Below are 19,657 nucleotides of genomic sequence, written 5' to 3'. Positions count from 1 at the left end.
TGACCGAGTTTGACCAGCATTCATACAATTGCATGTGTGAGGGTTTCACTGAGTTTGACTAACGTCCATATAGTTGCACATGTGAGGGTTTGACCATAGTTTGACCAGCATTAGTATAACCAAAAATGTGATGGTTCGACCATAGTTTGACTAACATCGACTGTAATTTGACCAGTGTTGACCACAGTTTGACCAACATTGACCAACAACAATTTGAGCAAGTTTGACTAGTGATTTGACTTGTGATGTTGACTCAGATTTCTAGAAAAAATCTTATTTGTAAACCTTGTTGAAAAGACAATTTCCCCTCGAGAAAAGTTGTTGGGTTTTCTCTTGGATTGGGTTTCCTAGGGTAAAAATATAGTGTCTATTGTGCATGCCTATATTTCTACAATCTCTATTATTTCCATTGCATTTACAGTTGAGATTTTCTAGGTGTATTCAATGATAACAATTGCATGAAAAAACACAGCTTGAAAATTCATTAGGAAATAATTATCAAATCAGAAAATTGTATTCTACCGCACATGGTATAGAATTTCAAGAAACAAATCATTCTTGCTTCACATCCAAGTCATCCAACTATCTGCAATACCATCATTTAGAAGATATGGGGATAAGTCACTTTGGGTATGCACATTTCGATCATGTACCCAAGGCATCTCACTTGTACCATATAAAGGCAACTCGAATGGTCACTATTACCCACCATATTGCACAAGGGTTGCACATGTGGTTTCGATCACCCTTAGTCTCCTCTCTTCCCAACTCTGCCTTATGTTTAGTTTAATAGGAGATACCACCTTTATCACCATGATACAAAAACTTACGTGGACTCCCTTTTATAAACTGCACAATTTATACCTTAATAAACTAACATATGTTCAAGAAAATTAAAAGGTTACTTTATCCTAAATGTTGCGATCCCTTTTTATTCATTCAAACCCATAATTCATTTTCCATATGCTTTAAAAGGCACATATGTTGAGAAGGGATTATAGTACGAGTAAAGAGTGGGGGGTCACTTTCATATTAATCGAAAGCTTTGAGTATATGAAGAGGTCGTCAAACAAAATACATAAGGATTGGGAGCCGACTTTACTATAGTGAGGCGTAGTGAGTCAAACTTCCCATACAACGACCCTCCTTTGCAAGCAAAGTCCATGATTTAGATATATATATTATAATATTATATATGTTGGGGGCCTTCTCAAGTTATAACAAAATATATATATATATATATGCTTAAAGGGGGACTGGGACCGTTAGAGGGGGTGTCCGTGTTACACAATGTATTTGAAGAGGATCCTTGATCAACCTTCCTCACATGGAACCACCCTCAACCACAGTCCACGAATTATGAAAGGAATGTACTTTATTATGTGAACCACCTTCATAGCTCAACCCACATTCAAGATATATATGAAGTTGTGGGATTATCCTTTTCCTTAAGGGGAGGTGTAAACCATGTGAAAGAGGTGTCATATAGAATTCAAACTATTTACTCAATCATCCCTTTATCACATGGTTCGACTTGACCCTTTACCTCATCAAATTTAATCTATCTCTGTTATGAAGCTACCATCTTAAAACCACTGCATGTATTCATAACATATATAATCATTGTTGAGCCGAATTTACGACAAAATGGTGCATCAAGCTTGAATGGTGTTGAAGAATCTAGGGCATCTAGGTTATGATGAGATTCTTCTGACAATGATAACTATTTGAGAGGTAATTTTTACTTTTTCTTATTAGCACAATCTTCTCTTATTATTATTAGAGTGTGTTTTCTTACTTCATCAAATAGTTACCAAAACAAAAGAGACAAGAACACAAGATGTTGGCTCTCAACCAGGGCAAAACCTCTCTTTCCTAGAGAGGAAAACCCTTCTGCAAATTTCTCTTATTGAAGCTTCAATTGAAAAATGCCAAACACTAGACCCTTGACAAGTAGATCCTTCAAGCACAAGACATAGTCTCTCTTTATTTTGTCCTTTAACTGATGCCTCCTTCTGCACTACACCCTAGCCTCTTCCTTCGCTCTTCTTCCAGCAACTGATGGAACTTTCTGCAAAAACCGTAGGTCTCCTTAGAGACCTCTATTTTGGTGTCTTACTTTCCTTCTCAACCTTGCTTGGCAGCCTTCTATCTCCTTGATACTTAGACTAGAGAATGAGGCTTTTCTTAAGATATATCTTCACGTTAGACGCTGATCCTCTTAACCCTATTGCAGCTCTGATTTCTTCGCACGTGTGGCTGATCTAGGGCTTGAAATAGACTCTTTTACTTGCTCTCTTTCTTCACTTTAGGTGGGACCTACTTCACTTGAGATGAAGGCCTATTAGGAGCCTCTTCTTAGCCCAATTGAACTCTATTATGTTGTTGCACTTGTGGATCTAATGTGACCGCAGAAATAACCTTCTTTCTTCACACGTGTGACAAAAGTTGGCCCCAAAATAGTCCTCCAAAACTCAGATTCCTTTCTCCTTCTTCGCTGACCTAGAAGCACCTTCTTGCTCTTTTTCGCGCCTCTTTCTTGACTCTCTTTCTCACTGATTTCAAAGATCACTTGGTGGTTCACTTGTGAGGTCGAACTGCCCTATATATAGGAGTCTGTCCCTCCTATTTGGGCCGACTTGAGCTAGTGAGGCCGACTTGACTTTAAAGTGCACCAAAAATTCATTTTTTGAGCCAACATGAAGAGGAGACTTGTCTTTACTTTGGAGGATCACCTTTGACATATTTCTTTGATAGATTTACATAGTGTAATATGCCCACATGGGTCTTTAACAATTACATTGACTCTTTGACTTTCATAGAAGCACTTAATCATGTGCTTGACCTATCAAATGGGCAAGAAACCCATTCTTGATAATGACAAAAATAATAATTCCTTTTATTTTACAAGTACAAAGATCAAAATTACATCTATGAAGACCGAACCTAGTTACACTTTCTTCAACACTCCCTCTTAACTAGGGAGGTATTCATAAATCATTACAAGGTTTTTGGACATTTTCAATTTGAAGAATTCACATAAGAGAAATCGAATTGGCAATCCATCTGTTATAGCATCATAGTAACCAACATTATTTCCACAACAAGCCCTTAACTGACAACTCTATCTCTTATTAGAACAGAGCACAATGTTGGCGAGACCAATGACTATAGACACCTTCATCATTGTCTCTCAAGGTACATATCTACCTGGGTGTTCACCGAGTATGACCTTCTAGGACTATTCTTGTCTTGGTTTCCCAACCCTCAAAGAATATCGGTCCTCTTGCCTACTCTTATCTTGGATGCCCTACACATCCTCAAAGAGCATTGGATGCCAGATGATTACCCAATCCTCCATTCTTTCTTCCCAAGTGAAGACAAGAATGTTGTGTCTATCTCTCCCTCTCAACTAGGGAAGATATGCCCATTCCTATAAAGGAATGTACCCAAGTTCCCTCTGACCAGGGACTTGCCCAAGCTCCCTCTTAATTAGGGACTTGTCAAAGTTCCCTTTCAACTAGGGACTCTTCTTTTCATTAGCAACTTCTTTTTGTGGGTCCTTTAACTGCTTGATCACTTTCCTTCCTTGATGTCATGAAATTCAGTCGAGCTTCTTCCTTGTAGGGCATCAATCATCGATCACTTTCCTTCTTGATCTGTCATGTCATTCCTTTCTTCATGGAAAGTGGCCTTCTTGGTACATACCTAAAACCTTCTTCATATGGCTAATTCTTTCTCATCATGCTTCTTTCCGGAATTTCCATCCTCCACATGAATGCTAGTTGTACTTACACTTACAACTCTTGTTCTAGTAACCCTGCATGAACTCATCCAGATATTATTCAAGAAATCAAAACATAACATTAAACTAAACAATACCTTACAAGATGGCCCTTTCATCATGACATCTTGTTGGCTTGAATCATCAGCATCCTGCATGTTCATATCTCCAAGGCCTTTCCAGGTGTCAAGAGTCCTTTGATCTTTTCCTTCCTTTGTCAGAATTCTCATGCCTTCTTCCAGGAGATGCTTCAACAAATCTTTCAGATGTTGATTCCTAGTTTCCATGGTGTCCTTTTATCCCTGATCTCTTTTCTCATATGATTCTTTATAGGTTTCTTAGTCAACCACCTCATACTCCATATGAGGACATTTCTCATGTTGACCTTTATCAGTGTGTGAACCATGCCTTCGTGCATATTCTTAATGAAAGAGATCTACCCTATTCTTGACCATGCTTCCAGAGCAATTCCCCATGCTCATTAATACAAATGATGACATGACTTAACTGAAAGACATAGATGCATACATACGTCATCTTAATTCTTTCCTTGATCGCCTCAACTTCCTTTGACAGCTTCCTTGATTGAGATTACCTCAATCTCCTTTGCTATCTTACATCTTTCTTTGACTACATCCATTCTTGAATCCCCATAGGTAATCCTCATCGAGGCATTTGCCTTTTCTGAAAATCATGAACCTTCTATTGAAGATCCCACCAGAGGATTCTTACAGTCCTCATCCTGCAAATGCTCCTTCGTGTTGATGATAGTGGCCTTCTAAGGTGATTCTTCCTGATCATGATCATTCCTTTATACAATTATGAGGTCATTCAATCGCTACATCTATATGAATATCTATATCTGAGTTGTCTCTACACAATGCTCCTATATTTCTGAAGATGCCATTCTCATAAATCATGCAATCTATCCTGCTGCTACATATTCCTATGATATCCATAATTTTAAAGAGAACTTATGTGAAGAAGTTGATCTCAGTCATAGTAGAGATCTGGAGGGGCTTCCTTCTTCTGCTTCTTCTCTTCTTCTTTCACTTCTTGGGTAATGTGGGCTTCTTCTCGTTTCCTCTTATTTTTGTCCTTCTTGAACTTAGGACAATCCCTCTTATAGTGTCCATATGCTTGGTAGCCAAAGCATTTGACTTTGGACATATCTCTTTTACCCTTTCTCTGTGGCTCAAACTTGCCAAATTTCCCTTTTCTCTTGGCCATAGCAACAAATGTCTGCACCTTTGATCCCACATCATCTTTGGCTTTGAGTCTAGTCTCCTCAATTTTGCATAGAGACCAAAGTTCATTCAACGAGGTAGCTTCCTTCTTGGCATATATACTTGATGTGAAGTTGCCCCATTCCTCAGGTAATGCATTGAGCACTACAGTAGTCATCTCTTTGTCTGACATAACTTCTCCTAGTTCTTGTAGTTGGTCTCTCATCTCAAAGACCTTCATGAAGTAGGTAGATATTCATTCTTCCTTGGATATCTTCATTTTATATAATTCATTACGCAACGATATCACTTCTCCAATTGTGCTAACTGAGAATAGCTCCACCAACTTATCATAAGTTTCTTTAGATGTTTCAAATTTGGAAACATAAGGAATGAGAGGGTCCTTGATGGATTCTATCAAAATCCTTTGAGCCCTTGTTTCATCCTTATTATACCTTGCTAGGGCTTGAGTTTGTTCCTTTGCAGGAACAGTGACATTCCATTTGATGTAGTCCATAACTTCATTTTCTTTTAGAAGCAGATCAGTCCTCTTTTTCCATGCAAGGAAATTAACAATCCCAACCAATTTGTTGCTTTCCTTGCAAAAAGACATTTTGATATGTTCAGAACACGACATAAAAATACTTACTTGAGAGAGTTTTTGAGAAGAGATCTTGCAACTTCCTTGAAAATTTGATGATTTGACTTCTTAGATCTTGGAGTTCTTCAAGATGCTTCCTTCAAGGTGCCTTATGAGAGATCAGCTTGGTGATGAAGACTTCTCAATATGTAGTTCTGGAGATCTTCATTGATAGGCCTTGATCTTGGGTGCCTTCCTTTGAAGATGAAGAATCTTTGATGGAGACTCTTCTTGGATGATCCTTCTTGTAGATGCCTTTAGATGGAAGGCTTTCTTCTTTCTTTGTTCCCAGAATGGTAGTCCTTCTTGATGGATCTAGGAGAGGAGATGGTAGTCCTTCTTATTTTGATGGATCTGGAACCCTAGCTTGTAGATCTGATGCTTCAACCTTTGTGTTCTTGAGATTCCCTTCCTTGATGTGTCACCTTAGCTCTAATACCATGTTGAAGAATCTAGGGCATCTAGGTTATGATGAGATTCTTCTGACAATGATAACTATTTGTGAGGTATTTTTTACTTTTTTTTATTAGCACAATCTTCTCTTATTATTATTAGAGTGTGTTCTCTTACTTCATCAAACAGTTACCAAAACAAAAGACACAAGAACACAAGATGTTGGCTCTCAACCAGGGTAAAACCTCCCTTCCTAAAGAGGAAAACCCTTCTGCAAATTTCACTTATCGAAGCTTCAATTGACAAATGCCAAACACTAGACCCTTGACAAGTAGATCCTCCAAGCACAAGACACAGTCTCTCTTTCTTTTGTCCTTTAACTGATGCCTCCTTTTGCACTGCACCCTGGCCTCTTCCTTCGCTCTTCTTTTGGCAACTGATGGCACTTTCTGCAGAAACCCTAGGTCTCCTTAGAGACCTCTATTTTGGTGTCTTCCTTTCCTTCTCAACCTTGCTTGGCAGTCTTCTATCTCCTTGATACTTAGACTAGAGAATGAGGCTTTTCTTGAGATATATCTTCAAGTTAGAGGTTGATCCTCTTAACCCTACTGCAGCTCTGATTTCTTCACACGTGTGGCTGATCTAGGGCTTGAAATAGACTCTTTTACTTGCTCTCTTTCTTCGCTTTAGGTGGGACCTACTTCGCTTGAGATGGAGGCCTATTAGGAGCCTCTTCTTAGCCCAATCGAACTCTATTATGTTGTTGCACTTGTGGATCTGATGTGACCGCAGAAATAACCTTCTTTCTTCACACGTGTGACAGAATTTGGCCCCAAAACAGTCCTCCAAAACTCGGATTCCTTTCTCTCCTTCTTCGCTGGCCTAGAAGCACCTTCTTGCTCTTTTTCGCACCTCTTTCTTGACTCTCTTTCTCGCTGATTTCAGAGATCACTTGGTGGTTCATTTGTGAGGTCGAACTGCCCTATATATAGGAGTCTGTCCCTCCTATTTGGGCTGACTTGAGCTAGTGAGGCCGACTTGACTTTAAGTGCACCAAAAATTCATTCTTTGAGCTGACATGAAGAGGAGACTTGTCTTTGCTTTGGAGGATCACCTTTGACATATTTCTTTGATAGATTTACATAATGTAACATGCCCACATGGTCTTTAAAAATTACATTGACTCTTTGACTTTCCTAGAAGCACTTAAACATGTGCTTGACCTATCAAATGGGCAAGAAACCCATTCTTGACAATGACAAAAATAATAATTCCTTTTCTTTTACAAGTACAAAGATCAAAATTACATCTATGAAGACCGAACCTAGTTACACTGTCTTCAACAAATGGGAACCACTTTATTACCCCTAGCCGATCTTGCACATCCACATCCATTTGTATACATATATGAAGCTGCCCTTTTTAAACAATGTGGAGATGGCTGATAATTATGGGATTGTATGTTTATGATTCTGTTGACCTAGGTGATGGTAGCCATTGTGAAAAGAATGAAAGTGTCTCAAAAGAAGGCCCATATTGTGTGCTTTTCATTGTGCAGATAAAAAGCATAAAAATGAAATAAAATTTCAACATACATTGACAAGCATACCTCACGGGTCGAATGGCAAATCCTTAGACAGTTAAGAGAGTAACTGAGATAAAAAGCTTCTTCCGTACCCAATTCAAACCATTGTAAATCAGTACTTTGTTGCTTCCCTAGTTTATATTTCATTCCTGTTGAAAAGCTGCAACAATTATCATCTTTTCAAACATATTTTTGTCAAGCTGCAAAACTGTGCACTATCTAATGATTCTGAAAGCATGTCATTTATCGCTATTAATTATGTTTCAGTTTAGCTCTTCATAATCAGCAACACCTGCCTCCCGTTTGAATGTTGACTATCATTAGCCCTCTATAGCATATCCATTCTAACTATTATACATTTTAAAAAGGAACATATTCTAAACTATCAACTACAAGCTTCAAGAATAAAATAGAAACTAAAACTTAAGTACATAAACTTACATAACTGATAAATATGGATTGACTGCTTTCCGTAGACATTTTCCAGTTGTATATTCTTTAGATTCAGTTTTTTATTTCTGACTCAGAAGTTGAAGGAGGATGTTATCCCGGTGATTTAATTCATTGATTATGGCATATGCACCTTACCATCGCATTCAAATTACCAATTATGCCCAGGTGAAGATACTTCTAAGTTCTCCTCTGTGGGCTGCTTTGAAACCCAGTTACCTTACAAGGTAGCTTGTATAAATTTGTAAAGAGGACCATAATCTCTAAATTATTTGTTGGGGATGGAGTGGATATATAACTGTTTGCAGATTTCTGGGAATGCTTTCTCTATATACTGCTACTTATCTACTTTCAATTGAGTAATAAAATTTAACTTTGATAAAAATACACAAAATGTTAACAAAAGTATATTAAAAAATTTGAAGTGAATGATACAGTGTCTGGACATCTTCATTACAGCAGCAATAGAAACGGCTAGCAAGGATAAGAAAGAGCCACACATTATGAGGAGTTTTCTGATTGGCTTGTTAGAGAAGGGAAATTTATTCAACTGGGACAAATTGTAAGGTACTTTGACACTATTACCACACAATATAGCAGGGGTTCTGTAGCCGCTCAATCTAGCAGGGGTCCTAGGAGGGGCTCCAAAGGGGCAACTACTGGACCAAGTGACAACAATGGAAAAAAGACCCACTGTCATCTCAGTCAATGTCCCCTGCTCTTTACGGACTTTCATTGATGGGAGGAGTCCCGGTATATGGGAAATCACTAACAATTATATATCAATGATGGAAGGATAGTGATTTCAAGAGCCCATTCATAAGAGAGACACAGATGATAGAGCTTACTTGCTTAAGAAGCAAGGTGTAGGATGTTGAAGAATGTAACTAGGTTCGGTCTTCATATTTGTACTTGAGTCAAATGAAATATATTTATCAAAAGAAAGCAAAGGAAATTTTATTATTAATTAAATTGACTTGTTAAAACGTGGGTTTCATGCTTAGGTCAATTTTCATAGTTCAAGCCTCCATTGTAGCTTTTAAGCTTTTCTATTTAAGTCAAAAGCCAAAATTATTTTGTCAAATGGACTCCTCCATCAAGTCACCTTGCAGTCCTCCTACAAATCAATATTCAACAAGTCGGCTTCTCAATTAAACCCAAGTCGGCTTATTTTACAGTGGGAGACAACTATAAATAGGAGGGTAAACTTCGCTCAACAGAACAGAGACATAAGTTCGCAAAATTTTCAGAGAATAAGTTTCGCATCTGAGAGAGGGAGTTCAGTGATCACAGAGGAAGGCAAGCTGTCACAGAACCGAAGTGTAAAACCTTTTCTGGGCTATCACCATAGGATCAAAGACTATACTACTACAGACTAAAGCATGAAGAGGCTGAAGCATGAATAGACTGTTACAAGACCGAAGTCTGGGCTGCCACCACAATGTATCTCTGTTATAAAGGACCGAGTTATATTGCTGCCACCACAGGACTGAAGGACCGAATTATATCTATGTTGCCACCACAGAAATGAAGAACTGAGTTATATCTATGTTGCCACCACAGAACCGAGGGACTGAAGTATATCTCTGTTAATAAGATTATTAAAGGACCAAATTAATGATGCCACTACAAAACTGACTGAAGTATGACACAAATAAAGTATGATGAAAGCACAGTAAGGATGTCACAGATATGAGAAGGCTGCCACAAGGCTTACAACAAGGCTTATGTAAGCATGAGAAAGCTACCACAGAATCGAAGCACAAGAAGACTGTGTTTGCAAAATATTGAAGAATGAAATACTGAATACAAGACTCAGAACTGAAGTATAATCTAACAAGGTTGACTTGATGGATGGAAGAAGTCTTTGGTCTAGGTTATGAGAGTCTTGGTCATCTCAATTTTGTTTTGAATCTACTGAAGGAAGAATTCTTGATTGGGTTTTCCCCTACGTAGGAGTTTTGCCCTGGCTGCGTCCCTACATCTCGTGTCCTCTTTTGTTTATTGATTGGCATTAGTCTTGATGATAAGAATAAGATAAATTGAAAGAAGAAAACTAATAATGAAACATCACAAGATAATGTCATAATAAGATAAATCAATTAACATCCCACCCTATTGGATTTCTCAACATAGGGCTCTCCAAGAAAGACTTAAAAGGAAGCCTAGACCGAGGGATGAGGAATATTGCTTAATAAGAGAATGTCATAGACCTAAGATCCTTAAGAGAAAGTGGTCTTTGTGAAATAATGAGTGATAAAGGGTGTCGAACCACAAAGAAGCCCAAGTGGACCTAAGCAAGGCCAAGGATTTCGGGTGAAACTTCAAACATTAGGTCTTGACCAAGCAAAGGAGGAGAAGAGGGTCAATGGAATCAAATTTGTCTTGAATTTTTAGTGCAATGACCCCTAAGGAAGCCACTAACCAGGAAACCTAGAGACAAGAACGAAGTTGGAGCTAAGGCTTGGGATAATTCCAAATCCAGCCGTGAAAAATACTTCAAACTTTATGAGCGCCTAGGGGAAACCCCAGCGCAGTTGTAGTCCAACTCACCCTCAGAGTGGATGGTTCTATTAGATTTTGCTTGATGCCCTAGGAGACTTTTAGGGTTAGGGCCTAGAAAAAGGGAAAAAGGTAAAAAGAGATGATTTTTAAGGTGATCACCAAGACAAGGATCAGTGCCTAGCCTATTGGGAGAATGGAGTCAAGAATAATATTTGATTTTAGCCCTTTTGCTTCATCAAGGAATCCTAATGGCAACTTCGCATAGCCCTAATTGCAGCTACTAGGTCACCAAGGAATTTATACTTCGTTTGCAAAGCAAGATGGAGTATCGAGGTTGAATCTTCAAAGATGACCCCTAGGAACATTCACTCTTGTTGCCCAATGAATAACGCATGCAATAGATCAAGATTACCAAGTGATTCAAGATTTTTGCATAATTTAGAGCACAAAAGCAGCATCATCATGCAGTGTTCCATACATTAGACATATAATGAAAAAATTGCATAGAAGAGAAACTTACATGGCACAAAGAGTATATCCATTCATCATGTTCACAAAAGAGAAGCTCCAAGACAAAATAGCAACAATCCAAACATCAAAATGCATTATAGATCCTCCAATTCGTCAATAGCTAGTGTGAAATCTCAAGAAGAGAAAGATACAAATCCAAGTGATGATGAGGGATAGAATGATCCTCTCATCAATATATATCATCCTCTAAGGGTTTGATTTGCCTAATTAGGCCTAATAATGCCCCTAATAATAAAATAATGTGCAAAATAACATTACTTGGTGACAAACCCACCAAGATAGCTCCATAACATGAAAAATAAGCCTCTCAAGAGGGCCAAAATGATAGATAAGTAGCTAGGAGGGCCATTGAAAGGCCAAGTGGGGTCCAATATGTGCCAAAATGAGTGGAAGGGCTCCAAATATAGTGATAAATGGGTGGCACCTTGATCTCCAAACAAATGACCTATTGCGCTCCCAAGTGTCTTTGGGGGTGTTGACCACTATGTGTCAACGACTCATAGCAATACACCCCCTTCTTTTGCAAAAGGAATAGCGCTTGATCGATGTGTCTGTGCCGTCCAGTTATCATCATCAACTTGACTTCCAAGATGTTATGTAAACCCATTATGCATGTGTATAATGTAAATAATCTCAACAGACCCGTGTCGTGTATGTAACAACCTGTGTAAACCTACCTTTCTAGTGACAATCTCCATTCTAGGAGGTTTTTCGTCTCATCAATTCATTTTTGAATAATCAGCAGAGTTTTTCCATCCAGTCTTACCCCAAAGCTAGAATGGATTTTGTCGCTATGATCTTAGATAAAGTCCTAGTGTTCTAGATCAAGTCTATGTAAAAGTAATTTGGGAATAATCATAACTATTTGGTTAGATTATTTTATTACAAATTACTTGGTCTGCTGGATTATACTTGTGTCGCAGAAATGGGTAATCTGTGAGGGTCTATTACAAATGGGTTTCCCCCTTATGATGTAAAAAAATATGAAAATCATGATGTAAAGTGTCTTGAGAGTTGGAAAAATAATTTATCCCCTCATAGGTTAATTAATTAAATTTTCTGGCCCAAAATTAATTAAAATCCTAAGCCATAAATTCAATTAATTATAGGTCTTAGGTAAATTTAAATTCTCCAAAGGAAAAATTCATCAGTCCTAAAAAAATTAATTTTAAGAGGTCCAAGGACTAAGGTAAATTAATTATTTTGATAAATTTTAAACCTTTGATCCCTGGGGTTAAGTCAAAATCAAATTTTTTGGGAAATTAACTTTGACGAGGATCTCTGAGTCGTGTGCTTAACAAGAAGCTCTGGTGTAATCTTTTTTTGGATAATAAAGAAAGACTTTGGGGTTAAATTCTGTTGGTGTTACTCTTCATGGGAATACTGCAAGATGTGTTATTTTCATGCGTAATTTTTTTAAAGCCATTGATGATAGCTTTTGAAGAGTGATTTGAGTACAGGTATCTTGCTCAATCCCTGGGGTTTGAATAATAACCTAAATTTTGAACGTAATAGCAGGTACCTCTATTTGTCTGAATTTTATTATTATTTGAACGCTCTATTTTTGATGGCTGGATTGAGTTTTGCAGGGAAATCTTGATTTAGATCCTCGGGCGTTAGGGGAAGTTTTTAGTTGAACCAGCCAACTCCCGATCCGTATTTTCTGAAAAGCCCAGCTAAATTAGCTCTGGGCTTATCATAAGATTTTTGTTTTGTGATGCATGATGGTTTTGAGTTAGCACCTCCTTTTAAAATTTAAATAAATCTTTTAATTTTTGTGCGAAATAATGATAGATCTGGCTACTTAAAGCCTTCAGCTTGTAATTATTACTAAGTTGCACAAAATGCCGAAACGTTTTGAAGTTTCCGAAACGGGTACGTTTAGAAACGTCACCTCCCAAAAATGGAAACGTCGGCCGAAACATCATATATGTATATATAAAAAATATATATATATATAATTAAATAAGTGAATAACAAATTATCTTGCAAGAAAAAAGGGAATAAGACCCATAGATGACAATTTAAAAGGAAAAACGTGTCTATATTAACTCTAATAGATGATTATCATGTAACTCCAGTGTCGAAGAATCCAAAGGTTTAGAATTTTCATGGCGACTCCACTGTTCAAAAAACTAGTAGTTTGAAGAACTTCTTGGTGACTTAACTATTTTCAAGAATGGAACACAAGTATGCTCCTATGGATAGATCTCATATCTCTGGTTTTCCAAACCTGATGCCTTCTATTGATTGGTTAACATATTTGCCTAAATTTAAAGATCAAGAAGGAGAAGACACTACTCTTCATTTAATTAAGTTTCACATGCATGTATGTAGACTAGAAGTTGTATTTCATGAGGATTCCTTAATGAAAATGTTTATGGTAACTTTAGAGGACAAAGCAAAATCATGGTATGAAGGACTGCCAATTGCTAGTCTATGTTCTCTTCAGGATTTCTATGCAGCATTTTGTAAAAATTATAAGCAAACTTATCCTTCTATAGTGCTGATAGAAAGTTTTTGTGGAAAGTTTGAAGATCTTTTTCAGCATATGGGAATTGACATCTATGATGAGGATTTAATGTGTCATGAAATTGAAGAAGCTTTGTTTGAGCTATCTTTTCCTCAAGAGGAAATAGAAGAGGTTTGTTGCCATGATATTTAGGTGGATTCCCAACAGATAACAATTTCTGCAGCTGAAAATGAAACTGATCAGATTGTCAAGGATCAAGAAAAGAGCAGTGAAAGAGAAGAGTTTGTTCTAAAGCATCTTGCAAAAGAAAATTGTATTCAGGAAAATTTCCAACAAACAATGTCTTCTTTGACTGAAGATAATATTAATCAGCAATCAATTGATGAAGATCACATTCATTCCCTTGAATTATATGAAGGTATTCAGCAGTGTTCAGGAGACCAAGACATTGATGAGGAGTGTAAATCAAATTTCTCTTCAAATATTTCATTTCTTGAATTTTTGTTTCAAGATGAAACTTGTCCATCTATATGTTCAAAATTTTTTGAAGACCAAGAGCACACTCTTGCCGAAATTCATCATGAAGAGTGACTAGTTGCAATAGAAGGATGTTTCTTGATTCCTCCAAATCAGCAAGAGCCATTTTTTCATGATTTTCAGGATCATGCGGCAAATTCGTTACAGCCAGTAATGAAGGTCGATGTTGCAGCATTCATTGATGAAGGTGATCAATTTCAGCACATTGATAAATCAACAGTTTGGAATGAGGTTTGTTTTCCTATTTTAAATCATCCAGAAAAGCATATGTTGCATGTTCTCCATGATCCTTTGGTCAGTTTATTGCAGTCATCGGTGAAGGTAGAATTTTCTTGGTTCATCAATACAGGTGTTGGATCCATATGGAATTTTGAGTTGCCACTTTCTTTTTTCTTCTGCTTGCTGTGAGCAGGATTCAAGTATGTAGCCATTTGCTGGATTGGTTACACTAGAGGGATCATATCGCATGCTTGTATATATATATCTTCAGCAGGTGGGCGGTTATCATCAGGATTTGAAGCCCGGAGTGAAGGCCCTAAGATCCGATGGTCTGCTACCATAAGTAAGTTCAATTAGTGTGTTTTTTATAGTCCAGTCAGTCAGTTTACAGTTTTGAGTTTAAATTTTTATTATTGACTCCATGCACAATGGATAAGGCTACCTGGTCTATGGTGTTCTTGACACCTCCTAAAGGAGTTGCCATCCCCAGCTAGAGCCAATGTTAGTGTCTGTCAGTCCTGCCAGTCACCAGTGGTCAAGTATGCTCTTACAAGGTTTTTGTTAGGGTCTCAAGTCAAATTTTTATCGTTTCAATAGGTTTTCAAATAAAAATTTGGTCACTGGTTTAGCTTGTTTAGGTGTTTTCCTTCTTCCATCATGATTAGGGTTTTAAAAAGTCATTTTGGTACTGCCATCATGGATGGTCATGAGTCATGAGTCGTGGATAGAATCATGTCAGTTATCATCACATGGTCAAAGGTCATTTCAAAGGTTTAATGGTCAAATTCATGGTTTCATGGTCCATTAGGTGTCATGATGGAGTCAAACCATCAAAAATCAAATAAAGGTCATGTCACACTTAGGTCATCATGAATGGAAGAGGAAATTTTGTAAAAAGGTTCTAAATGATGTTTTCAAGTGTTTTGTGGCATCAAAAAGTAATAATGCTCATAAAAAGCTCAAAAGAACAAGGTTCAAACATGCAAAGTCATTCTTGGAAAAGAACAAGTGGGTCCCATCCTGTTAAGATATGGTATGTTCTATGCTTAAAACAGTTTACTTCTTTTCTTGTTATTTCAGATTAGCAATCACATGTACATAAAGTAAAGTGCAGATAGAACATTAAATGATCGACAGAAAATAAGCCAAGACAAGAGACATGAGATGTGGCGGCTAGCCAGGGACAAACCCCACAATGTGTGGGAAACCCTTTGATCAAATCTTCTTTTATCTTCAATAATTCAACAGAGAGAAATAGTACAACAAATCTGATTTATATCAACAATAGCAAACCCTAGATCAGCAGCATCAGCATTAGCAACTTCATCATCAAACTAGGGCAGACGATATCTCACAAACCGACCGTTAGATCGGCTTGATTCCACCACCAAAAGTTGCGGCTTCCCAAGGAGGTTCAAACGAACCTACAGCGCAGTTCAGATGAGGAGATCTTCTAGTCCACGCAAGTCAAACTTTACTTCTGCAGTTGCAGCTTCAGTTTCGGCAGCTTCCGGCTTCAAACTAGAGCAGTCGATATCTTACAAACCGTCCGTCGGATTGACTTGATTCCACCACCAAAAGTTGCGGCTTTCAGAGAAGGTTCAGATGAACCTACAGCGCAGTTCAGATGAGGAGATCTTCTAGTCCATGCAGGTCAAACTTTACTTCTGCAGTTGCAGCTTCAGTTTCAGCAGCTTCCTTCAAACTAGGGCAGTCGATATCTTGCAAACCGTCTGTCGGATTGACTTGATTCCACCACCAAAAGTTGCGGCTTTCAAAGGAGATCCAGATGGACCTACAGCGCAGTTCTAAGGAGGAGATCTGATGGTCAACGCTAGTCAAAATTTGGATCTGCAGTTGCAGCTTCAGGTTCAACAGCTTCCGACTTCACATGTGTGAGAAAGAGAGCCTTTTCTACGCAGTAGAGAAGAGACTCTTTTTTGCGCAGTAGAGAGAGAGAGATGTGATGAGATGAGTGAGTCCAAATGAGAAAAATTCCTCCTATATTTATACACAACGTTGGTGTTTGAATAGATGCGATTGTTGGGCTTCTGAGTCTACATGAGTTGTAGGTCGGCTTGATAATAATTCCATAATCAAAATAAATTCATATCTCCATGAATACTTATCGGAATCGGATGATCTTTATAACAATCCTACACCTCTCGACGAGAGAAATCTAATAAAAATATTATCAGCCATGAATAAGATGACCCACATGAAGTTTGGCCCTAGTTGCCAATTTTAACACTCCTTCTCAACTAGGGAGAACTTCATCTGCAATCTGTCTATCGGTCGTTACTATTCATCCATCAAATGCACTGCCCTATACAGCCTGACCCTTGCCCTGCTCTGCTCTATTCTACCTATTCTGCTTTGTCTTGTTCTGCCCTGTACTGATCTGTACAGCTCTGCTCTGTTATGCGTTGCTCTACTTTGTTCTGTTCTGCTCTACTTTTGTCTGAATTATGAAGAAGAAGAAATGATCAAGGATGTATCATACTAACTCAAAGTCAATCTCAGAGTATGTACCATTGGTCCCAGACCAGTCTCAACCGACCCGAAGTCAGCTTCATAGTAAGTACCGCTCCTACCACTGGTCCCAGTCCAGTATCGCAGTCTCAAAGAGTGTACCACTGGTCCCAGACTAGTCTCAACCGACCCGAAGTCAGCGTCATAGTATGTACCACTCTCACTGGTCCCAGACCAGTACTGCACTGACACGAAGTCAGTCTCAGAGTATGTACCACTGGTCCCAGACCAGTCTCAACCGACCCGAAGTCAGTGTCATAGTATGGTACAACTCCTACCACTGGTCCCAAACCAGTACCATTGATCCCAAATCAAAGGAGGTCATCCTAGCGTAGGGAGTACGGTAGATACAACGATGTGTCCATCGGTACTACTATGGTCCCTAACTTCATTTCCCTACTCATTGATCCGATGAGAGATACTTCCCATGAGTCCCAAACTGCATGGATGGGATGCCTCAACAGGAGAACTAATCAATCCTATCCTCGTAGGAGAACACATCAATCCTGCTACAATCGCCATGGAGAACACATCAATCCAGGCCTCACGGGAGAACACATCAATCTTGCTACAATCGCCATGGAGAACACATCAATCCAGGCCTCACAGGAGAACACATCAATCCTGCTACAATCGCCATGGAGAACACATCAATCCAGGCCTCACAGGAGAACACATCAATCCTGCTACAATTGCCATGGAGAACACATCAATCCAAGCCTCACAGGAGAACTAATCATCCTACTACACAGGAGAGCGAATCATCCTGTTCCACAAGAGAGCGAATCATCTTGTCCCACAAGAGAGCGAATCATCTTGTTCCAGTTCGCACCACCAGGGAGGGTGAGTCACCCTGTGGTTGTATGTCGCTCCAGTAAAAACCGCAAGCCCTCAGAGCTCCCTGAGCTCAATGTATGCAACATGCAGGACACTCGTACAAGGGTTTCTTGACGACTCCAAGTCGTTTGGGAAAATCACAGATTAGATCTTTCCTCGGGGCTTTAACAAGGTGTATCGACCTATACATCATCTTAATGCGATGGAGCCTCCTTGCTCATCAACTTACCATATCCCAGATGATGTCTATCTGCTGGAGCAATTGACGAATACGAGATTCCTCAATAATCGAATCCCACCTCTGGTTGTTACAGAGAATCATAGTGGTATCCAATGTAAATCCAAACAGCTCACTAAAGAGCTTTCGCAACCAGACTGCCTCACATTCTGCTTCGGCGGTGCTTAAAGTCACCGACTTCTGATTCCTGCTCATCCAAGATATCGAAGCAGATCCCAAGGTGAAACAGCACCCGGAAGTGCTTTTATGGTCCACCACACTGCCTGCCCAATCAACATCAGTACATCCAAGTAGTCTCACATCTCCCGCAGTGTATCTTAACCCATTAGTAATTGTGCCACGAAGATATCTTAGAAGATTCTTGGCATCAATCTAGTGAGGCTCAACCAAATATGAGCTCACAATGCTAACTGCAAAACATATGTTCGGACAGAGGTTCACTAAGAACATCAATGCAAATGGGTTTATGAAACTCAAAGGCATTTCCCAAATCTAGTTCGACATCACTACCATATAACTTCTAAAAGTTAAGATCCTCGAGGTAGTCACAGGCTTGCAGTCCATCATACCAAATCTTTCCAATATCTTTACCACATATTTTCCTTGAGATAGGAAAATTTCCCTTGGCTTCTGCCACACTTCAAGTCCTTGGCCCTTCATTTCAAATTCAAAAGCCAACTCCCTCTTACATTTGTGAATGAGAAGGTCTACACTTGTTAGAAAGAGGTCATCCACATGCAACACGAGTATGAGATGCTTGTCATCTTCAACCTTAAAGTAAAGGTTAGGATCGGCTTCACTCCTAGTGAATCCCAGCTTCATCAAGTAGCTATCGATCCTCTCATACCATGCTCGGGGTGCTTGCTTCAGCCCATAGAGAGCCTTCTTCAACCTGCATACATGAGATTTTCAATCATAAATCTCAAATCCTTCGGGTTGCTCCACATAGACCTCTTCTTTGATCAAACCGTGCAAGAACACGGTCTTGACATCCATCTGATGTAGGTTCCATCCTTGTGAAGCGGCAAGGGCTATGATCGAGCGGATGGTCGTATATCTGGCAACAGGTGCAAATATCTCATCATAGTCTATACCTTCCTTCTGGGAGAAACCACGAGCAACAAAACAAGCCTTATCCTTTTCCATACTTCCATCTGCTGCATGCTTTATCTTGTAAAGCCATTTGGAAGTAACAACTGTCTTGTCATGTGGTCTGGGAACTACTTCCCAGACATCATTCTTCATAATAGACTCATATTCTTCGGTCATAGCATGCTTCCATACTTGATGCTTGACAGCATCTGAGAATGATGAAGGCTCATTTTATATGATCATGCTCATGATGGTCAAGTATCCTTGATACCTATTAGGTTTCTTACTTTCACGAAAGGTTCCTCAGGGTGCAATATGTCCTTCAGCATCATCAAGTAGCCCCCTAAGCCATGAAGGCCTCTTCCTAGAAGAGGAAGACTCATGTGGAGGAGGATCAATCAGATCCATGGGTTCTTCTACATCACGCATTGATTCATCATCCTTTTCTTTCGATTCCCTGGTGTCGGCTTCTTGAGACCTGAGAGCCATATCTTCATCAAAGGTGACATCATGACTACTTACGACTTCCCTTTGACCGGCTACATAAATTCTATAGCCTTTAATATTTTCACCATAGCCCACGAAAATTCCCTTCTTTCCAGATGCACCCAATTT

General features: G+C 38.9%; 1 pseudogene across 1 annotated transcript in view; it reads right to left on the bottom strand.

The window, feature by feature from the left end:
• Positions 1-19,657, bottom strand: part of LOC149148105 (tRNA-splicing endonuclease subunit Sen2-1-like) — a 188,828-nt pseudogene that overhangs the window by 101,386 nt on the left and 67,785 nt on the right. Inside the window, exon 2 of the transcript XR_016263089.1 lies at positions 7,653-7,777. The product of XR_016263089.1 is annotated as a tRNA-splicing endonuclease subunit Sen2-1-like (transcript). The remainder of the gene's footprint in view (positions 1-7,652; positions 7,778-19,657) is intronic.

The sequence above is a fragment of the Pinus tabuliformis genome, chromosome 9 (genome assembly GCF_031772625.1).
Source record: "Pinus tabuliformis cultivar Carrire ecotype Pingquan chromosome 9, CPIR1, whole genome shotgun sequence".
In the NCBI taxonomy this organism is placed as follows: domain Eukaryota; kingdom Viridiplantae; phylum Streptophyta; class Pinopsida; order Pinales; family Pinaceae; genus Pinus; species Pinus tabuliformis.
This window is presented reverse-complemented; position numbering and strand designations above follow the sequence as displayed.